Here is a 23,196-nt window from a genome sequence, read left to right on the forward strand (position 1 = left end):
ATAACAAGACTAAAAATTTCGAAGTACTTAATCTTATTGCAACTTTATGCAGTATAAAAGTAAAGCAATATTAAGATGAGATCTATAATTCCTATTCTCCTTTATCGAATTAAATAAGATTGACTTATTGTCTTGAAGCAATAGTAACACACATCAATTTAGCATAAAAAATGTGCTAGTTATAATACATGATGATTAACCGCTATGAGGTTCAGGAAAAAATTTCCATTATCTAATATAAATCTGTCTAAGCAAATTTATCGGATAGCAAGATTATTTTATTCCATACTTAAGAATTTTTTTCGTTAAAGAATAAAACGTTCTTCCAATAATATTTATGATTGTCTCTATATCGATCTTACTGTATAACATTTACATAAAGGAGTAATAGTATTGAGTTCAGTAAACTTTTCTGTCGGTGTACAAATACGTAAAAGGATGAACTTTGATATCGAAAGTGAAATGAAATATCAAGGAAACGTGGCTTTACAGATGAAAGGTGTATCTCATCATTGTTACTCGTAATCACAGAAAGTAGTATTACTATCGTCGAGACAAGGCGAAAGAAACAAAAGTTAATTTGAACACGTAAAAGCCCGCTAAGTTTCGCGAGATTCGTTCATTCTCCGCCCATGTGCGCACCCCCGCGTGAAACTGCGAGTGCAAGCGCGGGAGGAGGGTGCGAACGTTTTCGCGTCGCGGGATATGTCGCGTATGATGCGCCGTATTCACGATGCGTGAGACGCCGCGCCGCGACACCCGGGACGAGCCACATCGCGCGCGAGTAGGCACGCGAGCACGCACAAGGGCGGCGTATACACGCACCCGTGTGCTCGGTATGTATGTACGCGCGCGTTAAGGGACGCGTCTGTTTAACCGCGTGCACGTTTTCCGGCCGGTGCAGTGGGGGCCTCGGTGAACGTAAGTGTGAATCGCAACAACGCGTCGCGACGTCTCCCCGCGTTTCCCGCTCGTCCCGCGAAGCCGCCGCGAACTGCCGCGAGATGTAGAATGTGGTTGCGCAGCGAGTGCCGTTGCGTACATAATATGCGGACGCGCATACTAATTACGGCGTTTCCATTTTGCACGCAGCCGCCTCGCTCCGCCCGACCTCGCTAGCCCGTCGTCGTCGTCATCTCGCTGCGACGATCATCCAGAAACGAGTTACAATGCGCGACACCTTAATCCTTTCCCGAGAAATTTTATAGGACGTTCTCCGAAAAACGTTCGTTATTTAGTTGGGAAATAAACGACTGGAATACCCTGGCGGAAAAAACTTCTACAAAATTCTACACAAATTTAAGAAATGCTACAAAAATCTACATAAAAATGCTAGAATTAAAACACTTTTTTGAATTTGTGTAAATTTTTGTTTTTTGTAGTGCGTCGTTACTGTGATTTCCGTGTATTTCTCGGTAAAATTACACGTCAAACTATATTCTACAAATTTCAAAGTAGCTAGTTTTGGCAAAAAAAATTTCTATGTATAAACACAAAATTTTATTAACAATAAAAATTTCTAAAAATTATTAGTTTTTTTTCTAAAAAATTATTAGTTTATTTACTTTTTTCTTAGAAATGGATGTTTATTTACTAAAATTAAAAAGTGTTACAATTCTATCATTTTTTGTAGATTTTTGCAGCATTTTTTAATTTTGTGTAAAATTTTCTGCGTCATGGTAGTCAAGAAAAGAAGTCTTATTGTTATGTAGATCACGTCAATTACAGTTGTTCGAAATCATTTATGAACATTTAACAGAAGATTTAGCAGACTTAATCTCTTTTCACAACATGTATTTGTAAAATAATTATTTATCTGTTACAAAACTATAAAATTTGGAACCGCTTGCCTTTTCGATTGCAGACGAAGCAGACCTTAATTAATATTTCGATTCTCAGAACAGTATCATTCGTCAGTCATGAACGGGGTATCGTAAACGACGATATCATCGTCGTCATGTGGTCGCGTCTACAACGGGAGAAATAAACGGGCTACGAAGAAAAGAGGAGGCACAGATGAATTCGAAGGGGTCGGGGTGGCAGGGGAGCGGTAAGAGGAGTTCTTTTGTGCGTTTCGCTTGCCGTTCGTATTCTGGTAATTAGTTCGTTTGCCTGAGCTAATTACATTACCTTTTAATAGCGCACAAGAGACACCCTGCAGCATCTCCGCGAACAGACATGCGCAGGCGTGCCGCTAATCATGAGCAGATCTGAAAGACCTAACCCGGTTGCCGTCTCCACTGAAGCTGGCGAGTATCTTTTTTCTTTCTTCCCTTCGGAACAAGCGGAAGCGATGGTAGAACGCGCGTCTTGCCATCCCCGTGAGTCGCGATTTCATTCTTTACGCGCACGCAGTATCCCACACCGTTAAAACTTCGCACTGTCAAGATTATAAATGAGAAGGAAGCTCAACTCATCCCGAAACATCGATGCGAAACATCGAAGCATGCACACAAATATGACTAAAAATCCAATATGCAAAAGTACATGTCAATTTTTGATATTTTTTTATACGTTAGCTCGACTAAATTTTTCAATTTGATTAAATTTCGTCAATTCAAGTATTTATATATTTTAAGAATGCAACAATTCCTGCAAAATAAATAAAATTTGGAAATGTGTTTAATATGTTTAAATTAATACTTTAAATAAGCTACATACAAAATAAAGTTGTGTAAATAAAATTTTATTTTGATTTAATAACATATTCTTATATGTTAATTTACTCTACTTGTTATTAAAAATTATATTATTTTTTACAATATTAAGAAAAATCTAGATGTGCAAGTACATAGTTTTACTATGATTGTTTATTTATTTATTTTGTAAACAAGTAAATAAATCAAATTCGTTTTTGACAGAACTGATCTTTGCATCGTAATAACGTTTAACATAAATTATCTTGAATGTTTAAAGTAATTAAATTTAAAAATTCAGATTTTCTTCATTATTTCTTATTTCATTATTAACTATATATTTTCATTAAAGCACATGTCTATTTCTTATTAAAATAATTGTTTAGCCAAATAAAAAATTGTCACAAAATTTTTTTTATTGCTTTCAAATGCGATATAAAACAATTTGTAATTTTTTCATAATTTTCTTAATGTTTTGAGAAATATCCTTGTGTAATACTTAAGTTAAATTAAACTTCTTCAGTTCAAGCATTTATATATTTACTCTCTAAATCTCGTAGAATAAAACGTCATTCTAAAACAGTAAAAAGTGAGCCTGTACAAAAATGAAAATTCACTGTTACAGAGTGCAATTTGAACAAGTGCAATTTTTCAAGGGATTTTTCACTCCACGAGATTTAGAGAGTAACATATTTTATATATATATATATATATATATATATATATATATATATATATTTGAACAAATTTAATCAAGTAGAAAAATTTAATCAAAGTTATTATTTTGTTTGTTTTAGTGTTAATCCTATTGAATTTTTTTCATTAAAAATAAAATTAAAAAATTAAAAAATTAAAATAATTAGTAATAACAATTACGAAGAATCGAGCTGTCTTTCAGGTAACTAACTAATTAATTTCCATGCAAACTGAGAATATATTATTTTACCAAGATTTTAAATTCTCCTTGCACTAGACGGAATTTCGCAATAAATTTAATCGCACCAAACTTGTTAGAAGAAAAAGTATCGAATTAAATAATTGAAAAAAGCATTTCAAAAATGTTGACCAAGTAGCCATTTTTTCCTCGCGAAACAGCCCTTCGTGAAATCAAACATCCCTGGTTGTTGTACGTCGTCCTCTCTCTCATTTTTCTCCGTGAATGCTTTAACCTCCTTCAGACTTGCAATTAGGGGGCGGCGAGACACTTCACGATGCTATGTCGCCCTTTTGCCTGTTATTTAATTGGGATGCGCAATTGAATAACACTCGATACACGGTACACCGGGAAAGAGTTGTTATCGGCCTGTGCTGGGGCCTAACGATGGTATTGTGCGGTCCCTCTTCCGACTACATCGCCCTGTTTTTACAGACTTTTCGCGTTTATCATCGGATACGATGAAGTAAAGGCAAGTTTACCGCCCCAGATTACTTTGTGCTTCCGCAAACTTCAAGATGTGGCGAATTTTGATAAAATAATAATTTAATTAAATATACAGTAATTTTTAAATTTTGCTAACAGTAACTGTCGTGAAATACTGAAATTATATACAAATCAAAAATTCGCTGAGATCAGATTCGCTCAATTGAAAGTTACACGCTCGTGCTAATAAGTTTTGCTGTTCTAAAATTATATACATATCGATCACGTTATTGGCATCATTACAATGAAAAATGTTGATGTCTCTCAAATCGCATTCCCAATGATTTAAAATCCATCCAATTCCGGCAAGGAAAAATAAAAATACACTTCGCGAAACACGCTAACAAGGCAGGGCGTGAGCGAACCCCTTAATGAGATCAGCTTCGCGGAAGTGCGCGGTAATGCGGAGATTCGCGAGGTATCCGTCCCGAGAATGACGAGAGAGGAGCCCTTTGACACTACGGCGCCGCTAACTAGTGAAAAAGAGAACAACGACGGCAAATAGTAGAGAGAAAGAGAAAGAGAGAGGGGGAGAGAAATGCAGCGTGGCTGCGTCTTGGAAGACTTCCTCGAGCTCATTACGCCGACAACAATTAACGTTACATAAAATGTCGTTATAGAAATAGGAGCTGAGCAGAACGCGAATGAAAGCGAACAAGACGAAGGAGACGCACCCCATGCGAGAAGTAACGGAAAAAGACACATTGAGGGATAAAACACATACTAACGTTCCGCACCGATGGAAAATGTTTCTATTGATAGTCCCCGCCTCTTCACAGGATATCGTTGCGGTTTATCTTCCTCTCTCGGTCTCTCGACGCTATCCTCTCTCCCGAAGAATGTAATTCAACCGTCCTTCGTCCTGAAAGCCGACGAGACGGCCGAGACGGAAAGGATGACGCTTCGCGCTGAATATCCAATTATTATATCACGAAATATCTGCTAGAAAATTGGATAATGCACTCGGTAACGGGCGGAGCGCGCGGCAGATAACAGAGGAAAAGGATCCCCGTAAGGGCGGGAGAAGTGAGAGAGATTCGGTAGGCAAGTAAGGAGTCGGTGCGGGGCAACTCGTCCGGGAAATGCAACCATTTTATCACATATACATATAACTGCATATGCAGAAAAAACGAAGCCAGTGGCAGAAGACGCCAGTCAACGATAGTCAGTACGCGGAAACCGCGACGAAATGACACTCGTGATAGCGCTAATTGGACCCTCGAGGTGACGCCATCAAGAGAGATGCTCTTCCACCCTCGGAGGATGCCCCGACCCACGTCCCACCCTCCACTGACTTCCTACCAACCTTCCTACCCCCTGCTCTCCGGTCGACTTCTTTATACCTCCTCATCATTTTGCTTCTTCTTTATTCTGCATCGTGACGTGGTAGACAAGGAAGATTTCGAAAATTATCGAGGAGGAAGGGACAAACGTGTTAAAATTATAATCATTTCTTACACTGTTTCTCATGCAGTTTTTAAATGTTCGAATGAAAATTCGATTATATCTGAATATCTTTTACAAATTAGATGACAATTAACGTCCGAATGTATTATTGACTTGCTTAAACTTCTTTCGTTCAATTTTCTTATAAAATTTTGAAATAGAAAGATATTAATCGATTATGGATGTGGGATGCGGAATATATTGAGTTTTTCTGAATTCACGGCTGCTCTCAATTGACGATCCTTCATTTAGTCTCTTTGGCAGTTTTTCGCCCCACAAGAGGTATTGTCACGCACTCCTTCACGTACGATATTCGCGAATGAAGGAAAGATATGAGCAAGCGAGATCGACCATGCATACAGATTCCTATTTCTGCGTATAAAACGAACGACACAAACGCGCGTGAAAAAGCAAATAAGTAGTTCCCCGATTCAAGATTAATTTCACATCTTATTATTTATAATTAAATAATTATAATTACATATATATGTTTCTCTATATTGATCTAGATGCGATCAATTATAATTACGCTGAGAAAAAATGCCGAAATGTGAATTAAAACGTAGTTTGATTCAATAAAAAGTCGAATCACGAGCTGTCATTAATATATAATTCAACTAAAGTTAATTCAACTAAATTTTATTCATTCAACTATATCTGTCGTTGTCTTTACTTTGAATCTTTTTGTTCCATTATACTGTTATTGAATTAACAAAATATTTCCAATTAGACCAATGCTGTTGATTCAATAGCATTTTTTCTCTGTGTACATGTATTGCTCTAGATGTGACAAATATAGTTAAAATCAAAATAAAAAGTTTCAGTCGAATTTATTTTAAAACTTATGCGCCGATATGTAGAAATTGAATCACTCTTACAGAATAGCCCGTTAAACACAAGAACTATACGAAAGTCGTAAGATGAAAGTCGTGAAATAGGAAGAAGATTCATATCATAAAACTCACCAATCGTACGACGCGCATCCTCTGCTGATGAGCCGCAACAAGTCGTCATTCGCCTGAAACAGTAAAGAGAAATGCATATAAAGATGATGATCGTTGAGACGTTGCATATGCATGTCAGTCGCGAGAAGAATGGGCGAGGCAAGGAAAGGAGTGCGACTGCTACTGGGTGTGCGAAAGGCAGCGGGAACTGAAATTAAACATTATGCCAGGCATTAAGAGAAATTATCCGCGTTATGCCTCGATCATATCTTTTATGGAGTTTCGCAGGCAACCGCAACGAGCAAAGTCAAGCCAACGAAGAGGCAAGAAACGGGCCGACGAAGGAGGGACGGAAACTCGTTGAATTTATATTCGCCACTATACCGGTATGTATAGGCGTATACGTATATATTTTATTGCGATATTCATACCGTTTACAAAGACGTCTTCGCCGAACTACCTCGTTAAATATTTTACGATACGATCGACTCGCGCGCTCCCTCCGACGGATCAGAGAGAACGACATGAATGAAACCGAAATGCGAAATCATGGACGAAGATGCGCGCAGTTTTTAAGATGGGCGGCAAACAATATAAGGATAAACGCATCGCTCCGCCAGCATCGTAAATCGTATTTTTTAACGAACTGCATTTCCGTACACAATATGTTCCTGGAAATTCGTAATATGTTCGTAACGCGCGCAAAAATTTGCATATTATGCATAATTTGATTATAGATATGTGACAAATAATAATATCCGCGATGTAACAATATAACAATAGCGTCCTATAAATTTATTTCTTTATTAACCCATATATGTACTTTCCTCCACGTACATTTGTTAATTTAACAAGGATGCAAAATTTCGTGCAGCAGCTTTGCACATGCAGAGAATCGAAATTCACGAAGTTTAAGAAAGTCTAAAAAAAAATTTTATGTTCAGTTCCGCTGCTACGATTCCTCGGGCAAACTTTCGTGGCACTCTGTATTTCAAGTTCCTTTCCTCGTTCGCCTCGGTCAGCGTCGCTTGCGTCGTAAAAGCGGACAAGTAATAATTGCGCCGCCCCGAAGTGTACGCGCGGGTGGACCAAACGGAGACAATATACCAAAGCAGAGAAGCAGAAAGGAGCCGTCGTTCCTCTCGCGGACGGAGTCTCGCGAATAAAGTTTACCCATTTGCAAGAATGGAAACTTTTATTACGCCGTTATACGAGGACGTATCATGCCACGGAAAATAGTTTTAATGTCTCTTCTCGCACTTTCGGAATTCCGTGGGCGTTTCGCGTCCCGATCTCCTAACTTACGTTAGTTCTTTTTTCCTTCGATAATCCGATGGATTTAGAATACAAGCAGTCCTCTAAAAAGAGTAAGCCATTTCTTACAAGCCATTTTAACCCTGGTTTCCCATTTATTTTTGGTTACCTTCCACCCCACCTATATGGATTTGTCGAACCCTGTAACTTTAACACGCTAATCTCTAAACAGAAAGCATATTTTTTAGCTCATAATATATGAAATCGATACCTCAGAGTGTGATAAAGACGATAAACGAAACCTCACTAAAAAATATTTTATTCTCAAGTAATTACACTTGAAAAAAAATTGGGATGCAAAAAATTGGCAAAAAATGAGTACTTTGGATAGTTAAAGTTTTTCTGAACCTCAATCTTAGTCTTCAAATTATATTATAAAAAAGTTATAGCAATGTAAAAAATTCGTATAGAGTACGGCGTATCCATGTGTGGGGAGCTAGGATTAAAATCATGTTATTTTTTTTTCTTTCCTATATATTTTCCAACAAAGACTATCTAACTACTTTGAAAAATATTCGTCATTAGAATGAGAAAGAAGTTAATTGAAAAAAATGTATATAATCAATTTTTAATTAATTTCAAGAACTCGCGACATGAGAACGTATAGATGTGTGTACGCACGTTTCGAATACTGGAGCATTAGATGGAGCATTAGTGCGAGCATTCTAGGTGTAGAGCATAGCTGCCGAAATAAATGACCGGACGTCGCAGGCAGGCATTCATAAACTCGGCAGTGACTAGAGGAGTGCCCTGCTCTAGTGCCTTTCGGAATTCCGATTGAGGAGTCTGCGCGCGAGAGAGAAAGAGAGAGAGAGAGAGAAAGAGAGAGAGAAGGAAGGAGGCGGTGGCGATTCGAAGGGGAAAATGAGGCACGGACAGAAAAAGAGAGAATAGACACGCGAGCGAGCGAAAGAGCACGACGAAGGCGGTGGATGAATCGGTCGTACAACCGTGAGGGGAGAAGCTTCTTTCACGTCAGGATAGTGAGCGATCGACCGAATCGCAGGTGAGTGCCTGCGCGACCGCGTAGGATTATTTATATAAACGCCGAGTCACCGGTTATTAATGAGAGGTACCGCCTCCCTCTGTCGGTGGCTATCGATGAGTTCCCTCAAACCATCCCCAAAGCAATGCTTATATGTCGACGGGTCAGGTCACCGAAGGTGTCGATCGATCGATATTCTCCCGGAAGACGTACTCCCGAAATGGTTCGGCGAGCGCGGTGATAATAGTAATTAAATTCTTGTTTGCGTCAAAGATGACACGTTTCAAACTTCCAAACGTGTGTGTCACATACTTAATCTTTATAATATTATAGATTATAATAATACATGGAGAGAGAACTTTTCGTTGTATTTTACCGCAAAATTTGCTATAAATTTTACCACGTGTGGTGATAAACTTGGGACAACTTGGCAAGCTGTCAAATATTATGAATAACGATACGAATTTTTGAAATATACAAAAAGATATTTCATAAACTGCTTTGTAAAAATTGCCATACAACATTGTAAAATGTTTAAAAAAAAATTTTTATATAATAATATATAAAATATGTATAAAAATATGTAATATAAAATCTTAAAAACACGATTACTTTAATAGAATTCGATGAACCCAAGACCTCTAGATCACGAGATCATTTCTACTTTATGTGTTGTGCTATTTCTTCTGTTAATAAATGTATTATAGATTGTTTATTTATGAAACAAGTAGTATCAAACAATTACCATGCTGCATCGTAAATTTAATATAAGATATTGTATATGTTTATCGCTACTTGATATTTATTTTAACAATAAAAAATCATAAATATATTTTAAAATATGTTTAACATATTTTAAAATCATTGAAATGTAACTATGTATTTCAGTGAAAATAATCAAACATATTTTATATTTTACTGTGTTAAAATATAAAATATGTGTAGTAGATATTAATAAATCAGAGAAAATCACATAAAATTCTTCGAAATACAGCGTTGTCCTATAACTACCATGATTTTCAGGGTAAAATTTTATGAAAAAATTCTCTCTCGCGAATAGATATATATTTATAGAGTATTAAATTATTCTTAATAAAATATTTTATTACATGAATAAACTTTTAATGTACGTTACGTTTCTATAATCCATGCGATGACATCGCATGCAAAAAATCTATAGCTTTAGCGGCTATTAAATAAAAGCTGATTTTGAAAGCTGAAATTTTTTGCTAACGCACAGTGTCGATGAAATGTACCGAAATCATCATCACGATGACAATGAATTTCCGCCGGCGTTTCACCAACATTAGTCGCGTGTCATCAGCCCTTTCCTAGCCTATACCTAATCGGTCTCACGTTTCGGAAGTTTTGTCATATAAAAGCGGTCGAGGTTTGGAAATTCCTCTTGCCGCCCACGCTTCATTTCTTTTGCTATGCAGCCTATTTATTGCACGAGATCGCGGAGATCCGTCCCGAAAGAAACTGGCACACCTGCCAGTTGGCTTCCTCCCAGCCATTGACGAGATGAGAAATATGAAGGTCTCCAAGGATGTAGCAGAGCAGGGACACCTGGATTTAGCGATCGTTCTCAATGAAAGGACCCTCGGCCGGGGGGGTTGGAAATAAAATGAAGGACCGACCAGTTACTTCTGCCTTTTTTTCAAAACCACCGAGGCAAGTAATCTGTCTTGAGGGACTAACAGTGACTTTTAGCAAAAACGAGACTCTATTCTTTAGATATTTCTTAAGAATGACCCACTTATTTTCAACATCAATTTGACTGCTGCAAGTGCGAGCTCATATATAAATAATGTAAATTGCCTTTAAAATATAAATATATTTAATTCGATAAACGATGAAGTTTGAGCTTAAAAAATTTTGAGCGTAAAAAAATTTATCGATTTTTAACTATAAACTTATCTTTACCGAATTGAAAAAATATAATTGCACAATCACAATTTCCATACACATTGGTTAGCTCATGATTCCATCCATTTCGCGAACCAAATAGTTTTCGGAGATAGATACGACATGGTGCTGTGGAAGGGAGGTTAAAAAGGAATCGTAGGGGTTTATAGTGGAGATGGGGAACGCAGAACCAGGTGTCACGGGGCTGCTATACAAAGAAGTGATGGATGTCTAGCATGGCAACCCTCGTAACGTGTCATGGCGTCGACACCTCAGGTGTCACTCTTGGTCCACGCCTCGTTATCTCGCCGATAGGAAAAAAATAAAGCCAATTCTTTTCCACCCCACATAAAGCCGACATATCGCACGCGAAGAAGCCGCTCTCTAATTTATATGCAAATTATGCAAATTATGCGCGTCAGACGCGTTTGACATTGCTCGTCAAAGACACTAGAGTAAAAAAATGAAAATTATGTAAACAGTTGAATTTAAAAGTTAGACTGAAAAATCGCGTTGTCGCAAGAGCAAATTCTCCTTTTCTCCCGTTAAGTATTCTCCCCTCCCGTTGATAATACTTTGTTAATACGGTTTCACATCATCAAATTCGTGGGTAGCATAAAAATTGAACGGTCGAATTGTGATCCTCCAAAGGGAGGATCTTTTTCCTCAATCCCTGTTCCGACCGGCGAGAGAAACACTCAAGAATAAGAATACTATGGTGCCGCCGAATACACGCACGCGCGTGTTTCTTCGCACCTGGCAAATCCAAAACACCTCTCGAAGTGGGCTCTCGCTTTCGTTTTCTTACACAGGACCTCTCGTACCTTTGTCGAGCCACGCGCCCAAAGAAACACAAAAAAAGATTAAAACTCTAATCCTCCTACTGACAAGGTGTGTATTGATAGGGCGACACAATCGCATTTGTATCATCGATAAATAAGAATTATCATAAAAATATCAAGAATAAATAATCATCAAATCACCATCAAAAAATAATTATCACAAATATAAAAATGACAAATAGTATACATTGAGAGAGAAGTGTTTGATTTTTCTGACTAAATTTGCATGACATTTAAAATAATTTATGATTAGGAGTTCTATTTTTATAACTGTTAAAATATTAATATAATAATAATAATAACTTTGTGTTTATAGCTCTACTAAATACAAAAGATTTTACTATAAATTATAATTTCAAATTAAATATTAATACAGTAAAATATCAAGATATAGATGATAAAAGTAAAATAAACATTTTCATATAATAGATGTAATCACAATTTTATAGTAAATTATTTTTTAAACATTTATTTACTATTTACGTAGTAATAATAACTAACAGCTATAATTTGCATACTAAAACAACTATAAATACATAGTTGGTACCGTAAATAATTCTAAATTACTGTTAAAATGTAGTAATTATAAGCATTTCTTTTTCTCTCAGTGTAATAAATAATAATAAATAAAAATAACAAAAATATTAACAGGCATTATTAAGTGTATCTTTTCAATGTCATATATTTTTTATGATACAAGCGAAATATTATTCCAATAAAATAGCATTAAGGAAATAAGACATCATCGTAAAGGATATATACTTATAAGTATATCTTAATCTCGTGATATGATACTCCATCTCTAAAGGAAGAAATGCGGTCAAGATGTTGGTGTCGACGCCAACGACGCGCGCGTGATTCGCGTAAGGAAAGATTTTCTTCCTTCGCACGGTCCGGTGACTTCTTTTTCGTTGGGATAGGTCCTGTCGGGGGCACCTCATTTCCTTTCGAGTTGTCGGTAGAGGTTCGGTTCTACAGTGCGACAATTCTTCCTCTCCTGCACCCGACTTCTACCTACTGAGCCCCGAGTCGACAATGGATCGTTGGTCCACCGCGTAAAGAAATCTAGCGCGGAGACGAGAAATGTGGGGAACGAAGAGAGAAAGAAGGAAAGAGAGAAGTTTGTTATGTTCTTTTAAGGAAAGCGTCACTCTAACAATGAAAGAAATAAGCAGTATAATAAGAAAATGCTAAAAAGTGATAAAATAATAATAATAATAACAATGGTGCGAATGTAAATACTTTAAGATAATAACTTGTATCATAAATAATTAAGGAAGAAAAGACAGTTGAATTAATATGTCTGGCTATGTACGTTAAAGAAAAATTTAATCATTTTTTTCAAAACATTAAGAGTCTATCGTTTGACACGACACAGAATACGGAGTATAAAATTTGACCTAAAGAGGCAGAAGGAGAAAAGCGATTGAAAGCGAAAAGGCAACAAAAGGTAACGGAATTCTTTCTCGAAGTATCTCAAAAAACGCCATTCATATACCGCAGACCAATATTGCCATTCAGAGACGACAACCCTGAAACGAGCTTGTTCCAAGTGACATATAGAAGTGATGAAATAGATTATATTGTACAATACTTTGCAAAGATACGAACCAATATTTTGTCGATTTAGAATCTATAGTTTTCAATATATATTATGTAAAATTCGTCACACGCAGGATGACATCGGTTAGAAGGTTACGTTATATTAGTCGTTACGCCTGTAATTCATAGTACAAAACACTCTCTTCTCTTCCTTCTTCTATTATATTTGCAAATCAAGCAACGGAAATAAAGACTTACGCGTACAATTTTACCACATCGGTGTCAAACCGTTTGAAGTCGTTTAACTGCAAGGAGGCTTGTCTGCCATATTAGAATTAAACACTCGACGCAGATCAATGTGCCCTGAGATTGAAAAGTAAAAAAGAAAGCACAAATGACAACACCGAGTCCGAAAGGGAGAATGAAAACGAGCTACTACTAGCATAGGTAGTGAATGAGAGTGACCTTGACAAAACATCGCGGCCACGGAGTGAAGCCGTTGAGCCGCGAGAACAAAGAGATTCTGTCGTCCTTTGTCAGACAGTGTCTCTATCTCAGCCTGCCCACCGTTCTCTTTCTCCTTCAGACTTTTATCTCCTCCCCCTTTCTCTTTCACTTACTTTTATCTAAGTCTGTTTGCCACTGTTCAGATTATTACGCCGCTTTCGCTCAAACATCACCAAACATCGGTCATACATCGCTATTTATAGGTAATAACCGACGAAAGATGGCGAACCGACAAGTTTCAGAAACCAATTGCTTTATAATAACTTTATAACAAATAGTACATTAAATGCTGATCAACAAGTTTCCATTAAATGACCTGATTAAGTACATCTTTATCTGTAAATGTTAGAAGTCAAATAAATAGGTGTTTCATTCTTAATGCAAATATTTCTTACCGTACGTACTTGTTATAATACGTAGATCGATTCGGCATCATTAAAACTAACCTTTCGCTGTTGGTCTTCGGAGTGGGATGACCTTTAAAACAGAGTTCACCACTGACCCCTTAATATCACGCTGGCTTCGCTCGTATTTTAACGCATCAGTTAATTAAGTCAAAGTTCACGAAAGTTTATAACGAAACATGCCAATAACCAATCCGATAAAATGTCAACAGCTCCGGCTAGCTAGTTTCCTCGCGATGCTTCTGCTCAGCAATCTCGCGGAAGAAGAGAAAAACGGAAATGCTAAGGACGTGAAGACACGCCAGACCTGTCGATATCAGAACGGCGACGTCCCTCCTACAACAACATCGGATGACAGGGAGGGAGACGGGGGATGGAGAGACGATAACGGGAAGAGAAAGAGGAAGAGAAAAGAGAGAGAGAGAGAGAGAGAGAGAGAGAAAGAGAAAGATAGGAAAGAGAGACGGGAGAGACAACAGAGTTGAACAAGTTGGAAAAACACTTAAGCGGGCAGCTAATGCTTTTATCGCGACCCTTGATTCCACCCTAGCCTGATTTTCGGCGACAAATCAAGGCGCTTGTCCCGCCGGGAACGGTAAATACGTTTTTCGACGCCCCCGCGTGAAATAATGCGTGCGCGTACGCACGCACGCACGCGTGGCGTAGAGCGCGTAGCGCACACTTACAAGCGGCGACAATACGCGCGCGAGCAAGCCTATTTACCGGAGGGTGAGAGACGAACCGAGTGGCGGAAGAATGGCACTTTATTAGTGTTTGCAAACGACGTTCCGCCGCAGCGAGAAGTTCCCCGTCTTGGACGATTTATCAGGCCAAGACAGCGCCGTTTCGTTTCGCTAAAATGGCGGTATTCGGCGTGAAAAGGTTACCATTCACGCGTAGACTACATCTGCAGTAAATTTGCGACAGGTACAAACCGCGCGCGAAGCGTAGTACGTTACTCGCGGGACTTACTTCTAACGCGCGACATCGCGTACTCGATGCATAGCACGTTACATTAAGAATTTATTCGACAGATCATCAAAAAACTGCGAGGATTATGATACTGTACGTTTCACAGCCTTCTTTAATTACATCTTTATTGTTAAGTCTACTTTAGGCCATTTATAATTTGTGTCAAAATTCAGAATAGAATTCTGTTTATAAGTGTATCGCGTGTATTACGAAAAATAAAAATCCGAGTATCGAAATAAAAGTAAAATCTGAAAAAAATCTGAAAAAAATCTGAATACACATTCACTCACTCGCTCATCTATACACATACAAGCGCGCACACGTACGTAATTCGTATTAAAATACACACGTGTAAAATTATATTGTAAATAGAATTTTATCTTCATATCTGTCGCGAATTATAGAATGTAGTGTCTAAGATAAATTTAAACAGTGGACACGTGAATAACATTGTTTAATATTTCAAACTTCTAAAACGGCTTGATAGTTCATTGGTTTTGGTGCTGCGGATTGCGATAGGTACTTTTTATATCAAAGAATCGATACTCGCGCGAAGCCGCTGCTCGGAACGACAATAACTTGCGAGGGATTGCTACACAGCCTGATGGGACCTTGTGAATCCGGAAATTCGATATTAGCGAACATTTAGATCCACTATTCATAGAAAATCTATATTCGGTCACAGAGGATGACGGTGGTCACCGTTGCGTTCAACGTGTTAAAAAATGATACTGCATCGCACAAACTCGCCGATTAGTGGAGTATACGCCACGTTAATCGGATTTTCAGTATATTGGTAAGCCTCTAAACCGATTCACGGCGTCACTCTAACAAATCTAGATTCGTTAACAACGATTTAAAATTATTGCGCGCGTTAGAATAATAGAAAATCTAAAATGCAAAAGAGAGAATTGTCTAATGAAATTACACGCGATTTTGAGAAATTATCATCTGTTCTCAAACTATTGGTCATGGAATCCGCGACGAAATATCGTTGGACCGACGCTCCTGTTGAGACAAAATGCCCGAGATTCGCGCTGTTCCGAGGTTTGCCACGTCAGTGACGATGGCAGCACGTACCATTCTAGGGGGTGCATCGCTCCCTCGAGTTCCAGGTTAGCGAGAGCTGTTCTATAGACTCGAAGTAGGCGGCAGAGGAGGTAGGAGGTGGTGCGTAGGGACGGAGAGGGTGAGAGGGGAACAACGACGGCGGAAGAGCAGGAGCAGGAGGTGGAGGAGGAGGAGGAGGAGGAGATGGAGGAAGAGGAGGAGAAGGAGGATGGAGGCACTCCATCGCAGTCCGTCGCCTCGTCCAGAGGGTGGGAGTAGCCGGCGGCGGGGTGGTTTTGTCTTCCTTCGCCCATCCTCCCTCCGCCACCCGCGCAACCACCTCCGCGCCATTCGAGTGCGCTTGCGCTCGCTCCGAATCACCCCGCGCGCGAGCCACCCTCTTCCTGCGCCGGCCCGTTTACGCTTCTGTCCCCTTCCCTCCCGCTTTATCCCCCCGTGTGTCCTCTCGCGCGCCACCCCTCTATTGATTTTGTTACAAACCGGCTCCATCCCATCCCCTCCGGCCTCCCGACGTCACCCTCGCGCCGACCCTCGCAAAGTCCGTTGGAGCGATACGCGCCGATGCGTATATGTACGTTGATATATAAATGTATATTGTTTATACATATTTCTCGTCGGCGTCGCCGTCGTATTCGTCGTTCTCGTCACCGTCGTCGTCGTCGTCGTCGTTCCCTGGGCGACTCCGAATTTCGAACACGCGACGTCAACGCGCTGCTGCCGCAAGCCTCTCTTACGACCAGAGTATAGTCAATAAAAGTGGAAGTGTAGTGACCCGAAAGTCGCAAACAGAAAGCGAGCGATGGTTCCGAAAACACACTCGCACGAGTCATCCACGTTCAATTGTAACAGTAATCACGGCGATTTAACTTCCTCTCAACAATTTGCGCGCGATTTCATTCTAGAGTATATACTACAGTCATACTACAGCATCTATTATGCAGAAACAGAAAATCAGAAAATCAAAGATAAATTACGTTAGCAAAAATGCGTCCGCAAATTATTCGTAGCATTTCGGGAAAATATTTTTCTCCTTCTCTCCTCCATCCGCACGAAAGAAAAAAAGGCAACAATGGAAGAGAAAGGTCTTTCTTTCTTAAGTGTACGTAAAATAGACAAGATATCGCAGTAATTTCTTATTGGTTGAAGTTAAAACGAATGAAAGTATTTCACGTAACGTGTGAATTTATAAATCAATCTCGTGCGAACAATCTCATTAACATTATAGAAAGGATTATATTCAGTTCCATTTTCTAAAATAGCAAACTTTACCTTGAACTTTGAATTAAAGGTAGATACAGTTGAAGCATAGTATTTCGTACACCCTAGCGAAAATAATATGTTTATTGAAAATTTACAATATGTTTGCTTAAATGTTGAATAGATGTTTAATTGGAATTTTGAAATATTTATTGAAGCGTTGTTTATTAGGCGAAAATTTGAACATAGAATTGTTTTAAAAATGTAAAAAGTTTTGTTTTCAAAATGTTGCAAATATTCAAAGAGTTTTTAAATAAAACATTCCCCGAACATTTGTAACATTCCGAAAACATACTGCACTTTTCGAACGTCTATCAAACAGTCGTGAAAACATCTCATATAAATAATTCCATGTTTCAATTTCCATCTCATAGATACTTCAATAAATGTTTGAAAACTCCAATTAAACATCTACTCAACACTTACGCAGACATCTTATAAATTTTCAATAAACATGCTATTTTCGCCAGGGCAATTATCGCGTGTAGAGCATGTAATTTTCGACATGAGTGCAGCGCGAGTATTCGCAAGACCCAAGAGGTCGGATACGAGCTTTTACCGATGCACAAAGCTCGTATACAGCGCATATTCATTTTTCGCGAGTTATTCGAGACCGCCACGTGCACGCAGCCGACATTCGGTCGGCCACAACTCTCGGTGGTCCCCAACTGGTTCAAGTACATGCTCTCGTGGTCTCGCCCTTGCGCTCACGTACGAGCAAGAAGTACTCGATGGCATTTGCGGTGGATTTGGCGGTGCTCCGCTCCGCGGGAGCCCCACTTCTGGCCACCAGTAACCATGGGGCACTCTCTCTTCCTCGCGGCTCCTCTCCGGATTCCTCCTCTCCCTACCCCTCGCTCACCCTTACCAACGCTCTCGAGAGGCCCCGTACGATACCCCCGTGATAATCTCCCGTCTATCGAAAGGGAGTCGCTGAGCGCGGATTAAAAGGGTGCCTTTTACGCGGAGTTCCGGCAAGATCTACATTTTCTCTCTCTCTTTCTCTTTGTCTTTCTCTCTATCGCTAAGCTCTCCCGACATTCGCGATTATACCGCGTCGTCAAGAAATACATTCGGCGGCGAGAATATATTTCGCCCGAGGATATATTTGTAGACGACAGATTTTTTTTTTTAAATCATCGCATATTTTAGGATACGTATTTCTTGAAATTCTCGCAAGTGATGTTTACGCCGCTGCTTCGAATGATTGCGAAAAACTAAAATATTTGGATCTGACATTTGCTGGCTTCGGTACTGGAAGGAAGCCGGCCTTAGTTAAGCCGACCCTTGCGTAAGTCAGGCATGTGAAAATTCGAGAACCTCGTTTCGTGGGATTACCGATGAAATTCTGCAATTGCACAGTCTCGATGGGATGCATAAAAAGTTCTATAATGTTGTTACAATGAAAATATTAAAACAGCACGATTGCATTTTTAATGTCGACAAATGCCTAGTGTTACAGCGTGCATAGTGTTGCAATGCATTTAATTTAACATTGAAAAGTAGTTGCGGTTCAAATTTTAAAGATGTAAACAAACTAAAAATTTGATTCTTCCACAGATTTTTAAACAAACATCTTATTTTAATTAAAATTTGATCTTTCAAGTCTAATTTACAAAATTAATTCGATAAAAATCAATATATTAGGCGGGCTAACTGACACGATCATGCTCTATTTATTACACTAAATCTGCGTCACGTGTTCGTCTACTTAGCCGAACAATTCAGCGTTACGTAAGGTTTCGCGGGGGAACTGGATCTCGAGACTCGGGCCCGCGTCCAAAGTGGGTTAATAAAGCGATATTAAAGCCACGGGTGGTAGACCCTACGGCAGAATCCCTCGTGTCCACTCCGGCGCGGTCTTCGGACAACGGGAATTACGTGCGAGAACCACCACCCCATGATCCACCATGGCGTTTCATTAGCTCTCCGCTGTCTCGGCACGTTTTTTCAACAAGCTCGCGAGCTCAATTATTAACTTGAAGTTTTGTTGGAAGCCTTCCTTACGTTATACGTGTGCAGTAAATTAATATTTTTTTTTTATTTACATCCGAAAGTGAGACTCTAGATTCTAATAAAACGCTAGACAGAAATTGCATGTTTGTTATACCGTACGCAGCCATTAATCTTTGATTATACTATTGGATTTTATAAATTAAATTCCATGACATTTTTTTAATGCAATAATGTATACGACGATTCATGTTATAAAAAACAGATAAAAAATGAGCAATAATATAATGGTATAAATTAATATAATTTATCAATCAGAATTAACATTTTAACATACTATAAAATTAATATGAGATGGATTCACTTGTTCTTCTTCAGCATCTTAAAATTCATCTTCAAAAATAATATAAATAATACAAAATATCTTTCTAAAAGTTAACAGAAGTTAAATATATAGAAAGCTCGTCTATTAACAGTAAGAAATTAAGTTTGATTTTATTTCTCTTCAAAAGAGTCTCATATGTCTCATCTAAGAAATAAATCGTCCAAACTGTTAATTAATAGGAGCTTTAATAATGATTGGTATTCACGTGATTTTTTGGTAATTAATGACATCCAATATGTCTATCGACCAAGGACATTTCGAATAAGGCTGTGACTGTACCAATTAACGTGAGACTAATTGTACGTCTGTCTTCATCATCATCTTTTACGTTAATCTTACCGTATTAAATATTAATTCTGATTAATTAATAATAATTTACATCATTATATTATTGCTCACTTTTTACCTGTGTCTTATAACACGAATTGCGATTGCATTGATTGAGCCAAACTTCTTTCAATCTACATGACTATTTTATATTTTTAAATAAAGAATATTTTTAAAAATTGAACGATCAAATAATTTATCAAAATCTATCGACCCCGTATCGCTAAATAAAAATCTTGAAAAATAGATTCGCTACCTCCAGACTGCACGATCTAACACGACGTTATCGCGATGTAATCTCTGCGAATGCAGAACTTTCATTCGCATATTCGCGACCGCTCTAACTACCCGACAAGGCTGGATATGTACGGTGGATCGGCAAACTGTAAAGTTTACAAACACCAGCGCTTCCTAGTCATTATCCCGTAATCCCGGTGTTTTACATGTTATGAGGATGCGAGAGAGGCGGTCTGCTACCTGCGACCTTCGGTCTTACATTATTACACACCGTTAGTGGTCCACATATCACACCGGCGAACAAAAGCCCGCATGATTTTACATAAATTTCACGAGTCGAAACACCTCGCGCGGGCAATCGTGATCTCCTCGGAAAGCTACAAATATGCTGCCGCTCAGTATAATCTGAATAACCGCGTGGAGAAAACGCAGCGGGTGTAACTCAACAGCGGGTTTATTTATTTATTGCGTCGTATTTACGAAATACGCGCAACCACCGATTTTCGTTTTGTCTTACAATTAGACGGGGCGTCTAAACGGCACGGCGCGCCGCGCCCGCTCCTAGCATTAAAGTTTACAAAACAAAATGCCGAGCTTTTGTTCTCGCAGAGGTGAACGGTCGGGAACTCGACGAAATGATCCCCGACGAGTCTTCGGTTTCAATTTACGCACGCTCGCGTGCGATTTGGCGGGCGCGTGTTTTGACAAGCGGCCCACCCACCCGCGCGCGCGCTACCCTCCTCGATCGCACGCCTTGCACGAGAACTCGTCATTAAGTGCATTTAGGACGCGTTTAATAGCGCGGGTTATTTAGGTGGCCGCTTCGCGCTTGGGGACGCTGCTGCTCGTGCAGGCCCAGAGAGAGAGAGTGTGTGTCTAGTTCGCATTGTTCTCGCGCGTCAGACACGTGGCCGTGGCACGAGTCCAGCGATATCGAATATTCTTTCTTGCTTCCACTCCTTTTCCCAGCCCCCTCTGATTGGCACTTTAAAATCCGAACGATCATGCGTCGCGCGAGAAGAGGGAGGTTAAATAAAAAAAAAAAAAGATGAGAAAGAAACGACGGGGAACACCCACGGCGCGGCGGAGGTCGCCATTCAGCTCAGGCTCGAATGTCGCTCCCGCGAACTCCCGTGTGTCGGGAAGTTTGCAGGCTAAATTGACCGCCGCCGCTCCGATGAAAGCGGTAATTTCAGCCGCGGAAAATTCTGTCTGACGCCGAGGAGTAAATTGTATTTCTTTCTTCCGGTTTTTTTTTCCTTTTTCTCACCACGAACGCGGATACACGGAGTCGAGTGCAAATACGCGATGTAGCACCGCGACGAATCCGAAAGTAATAATATATCTCGTATTTATCTCTCGCGCGCGATTATTTTTGTCCTCGCTGCATTCCTTCGGCTAAGTTAACGTTGCGAAACCGCGGCGCGGAGATTACAGAATTATCGGAAATTGCTATTTTTCTCAGATCGCGATTTTCAACGAGCAACATTCACGGGCTATTAGCAGGCGTATCTCCGTACGTATCTCAAACGCGCGTTTCGCTATAATACCTCCAGATGCGAATGTAAATAATTTATCACCTGCGCGGCGGAATTATCCGCGCGTAAATGGATCAGGTGCCGGGCGCGGCCCTTTTTCCTTGTCTACCATCGCGCGGTCAATTAATAGGAGTCATTTATAAGAGCAAACCGGGGAATCTGGGAATCCGCGATCCGCCCGGAGGCAATAAATCTCAAGTCGCCGAGAGCGGCATGGTAGCGGAACCCCTCTTGTAAGCTGGTTGTATTGTAGCTATTACCGAGCCATGCATCACTAGGTAACAACCGCACGATTCGTCGTCTCCCTCGTTCCAACGCGGCGTATATACGCGGCGTCTCTCATCCAGGTTTCGTGATCGCGGGAAAGAGCGCTAGGACACACCACCGTGTAGGAAAGCGTAGGAAAACGCGTGGCGCGCGTTTGGGAAGCTGCGCAGCTGATGTCGGAGGACCACCCAGGTTATTCTCCTGCGGATACCTCCTGGCCGTGGAACCGTTCCGCGGCGTTAGGGGGAAAACGTTACATCCGATTCACGCATGATCACGAACGATGTTATGGCACGAGTGATGAACGATGGGCCGTCGTTAATGAGCGAATCGTGTCTCGCAGCGATATTTTATGTTTCGGGGCTCGTAGCCAAAAATGATGGGTTAACGCGCTGATTCGTAGTTTTGTCAATCCGCTTTTGACAAATTATATGACAATGCAGTGCTCGCAGTAAATAAAGAAAGCACATTTTTATAATCGCGAAGTAAATATTCTTCTCGATAAGAAAACCGCTTTCCTTCCTGCCATCTTTTCCTTCGATTTTAAGATTTTTAGTTTTCAAAAATATAAAACTTCAATTTTTACAAGAGAAAAGCTCACATAGTCAAGTATTAAAACGAAGAAAATACACGGCAATATCGCGGTGATATCTCGTGCTTTCAGAAAGAACATACTGCTCAAAATCGCTCGCTCGATCGCTGGACGGCACAACGACGGTGAGAAAATAGTGAGCGATACTTTGTACGCGAGACAGAAGGTCGCTAGGAAAAAACAGCGACGCGAGAGGAAAGGGGACAAGAGAAAGAGAGAAAGAGAGAAAAAGAAGAGAGAGAATCGCACGAGGACAGAATGTATGGCGCGACGAGCCGCGCCGTGGTACAGCGCACAGTCTCTCTCTCGCCGGACAACCGACAGTTAGAAGAACGGGGTGGCTGTCGAGGAGGGTAGTACCTGCCTACTACTCGCACCCTCGCCCGGCGCTATAGTAACAACACGGGGAAACATAGGGAAATCAATATGGCTTCCGTTGCCCTCATCCCTCTCGCGCGCGGCCCTCGCAGCCGCTGTCTCTCGCTCTCGTCCGATTCTCTCATTCCTCTCTCGCTACCACGGAATTACATCTCTCCCTCGGTCTCCCTCGCTTCACCCATCTCTGTTTAGCCTTCCCTTTCGCTCTTGCGCTCTCTCTCTCTCTCTCTCTCTCTCTCTCTTTCTCTCTAGCACTCGACGCGGACGGGTG

General features: G+C 40.0%; 1 protein-coding gene across 2 annotated transcripts in view; it reads right to left on the minus strand.

The window, feature by feature from the left end:
- Positions 1-23,196, minus strand: part of LOC105197035 (transcription factor Sox-3) — a 413,519-nt gene that overhangs the window by 322,178 nt on the left and 68,145 nt on the right. For both annotated transcript variants that reach the window (XR_005575582.1, XR_005575583.1), the window contains exon 3: positions 6,468-6,520. The gene's annotated coding sequence lies outside the window, so the exon portion shown is untranslated. The remainder of the gene's footprint in view (positions 1-6,467; positions 6,521-23,196) is intronic.

Source organism: Solenopsis invicta, chromosome 9 (genome assembly GCF_016802725.1).
Source record: "Solenopsis invicta isolate M01_SB chromosome 9, UNIL_Sinv_3.0, whole genome shotgun sequence".
Classification (NCBI taxonomy): Eukaryota; Metazoa; Arthropoda; class Insecta; order Hymenoptera; family Formicidae; genus Solenopsis; species Solenopsis invicta.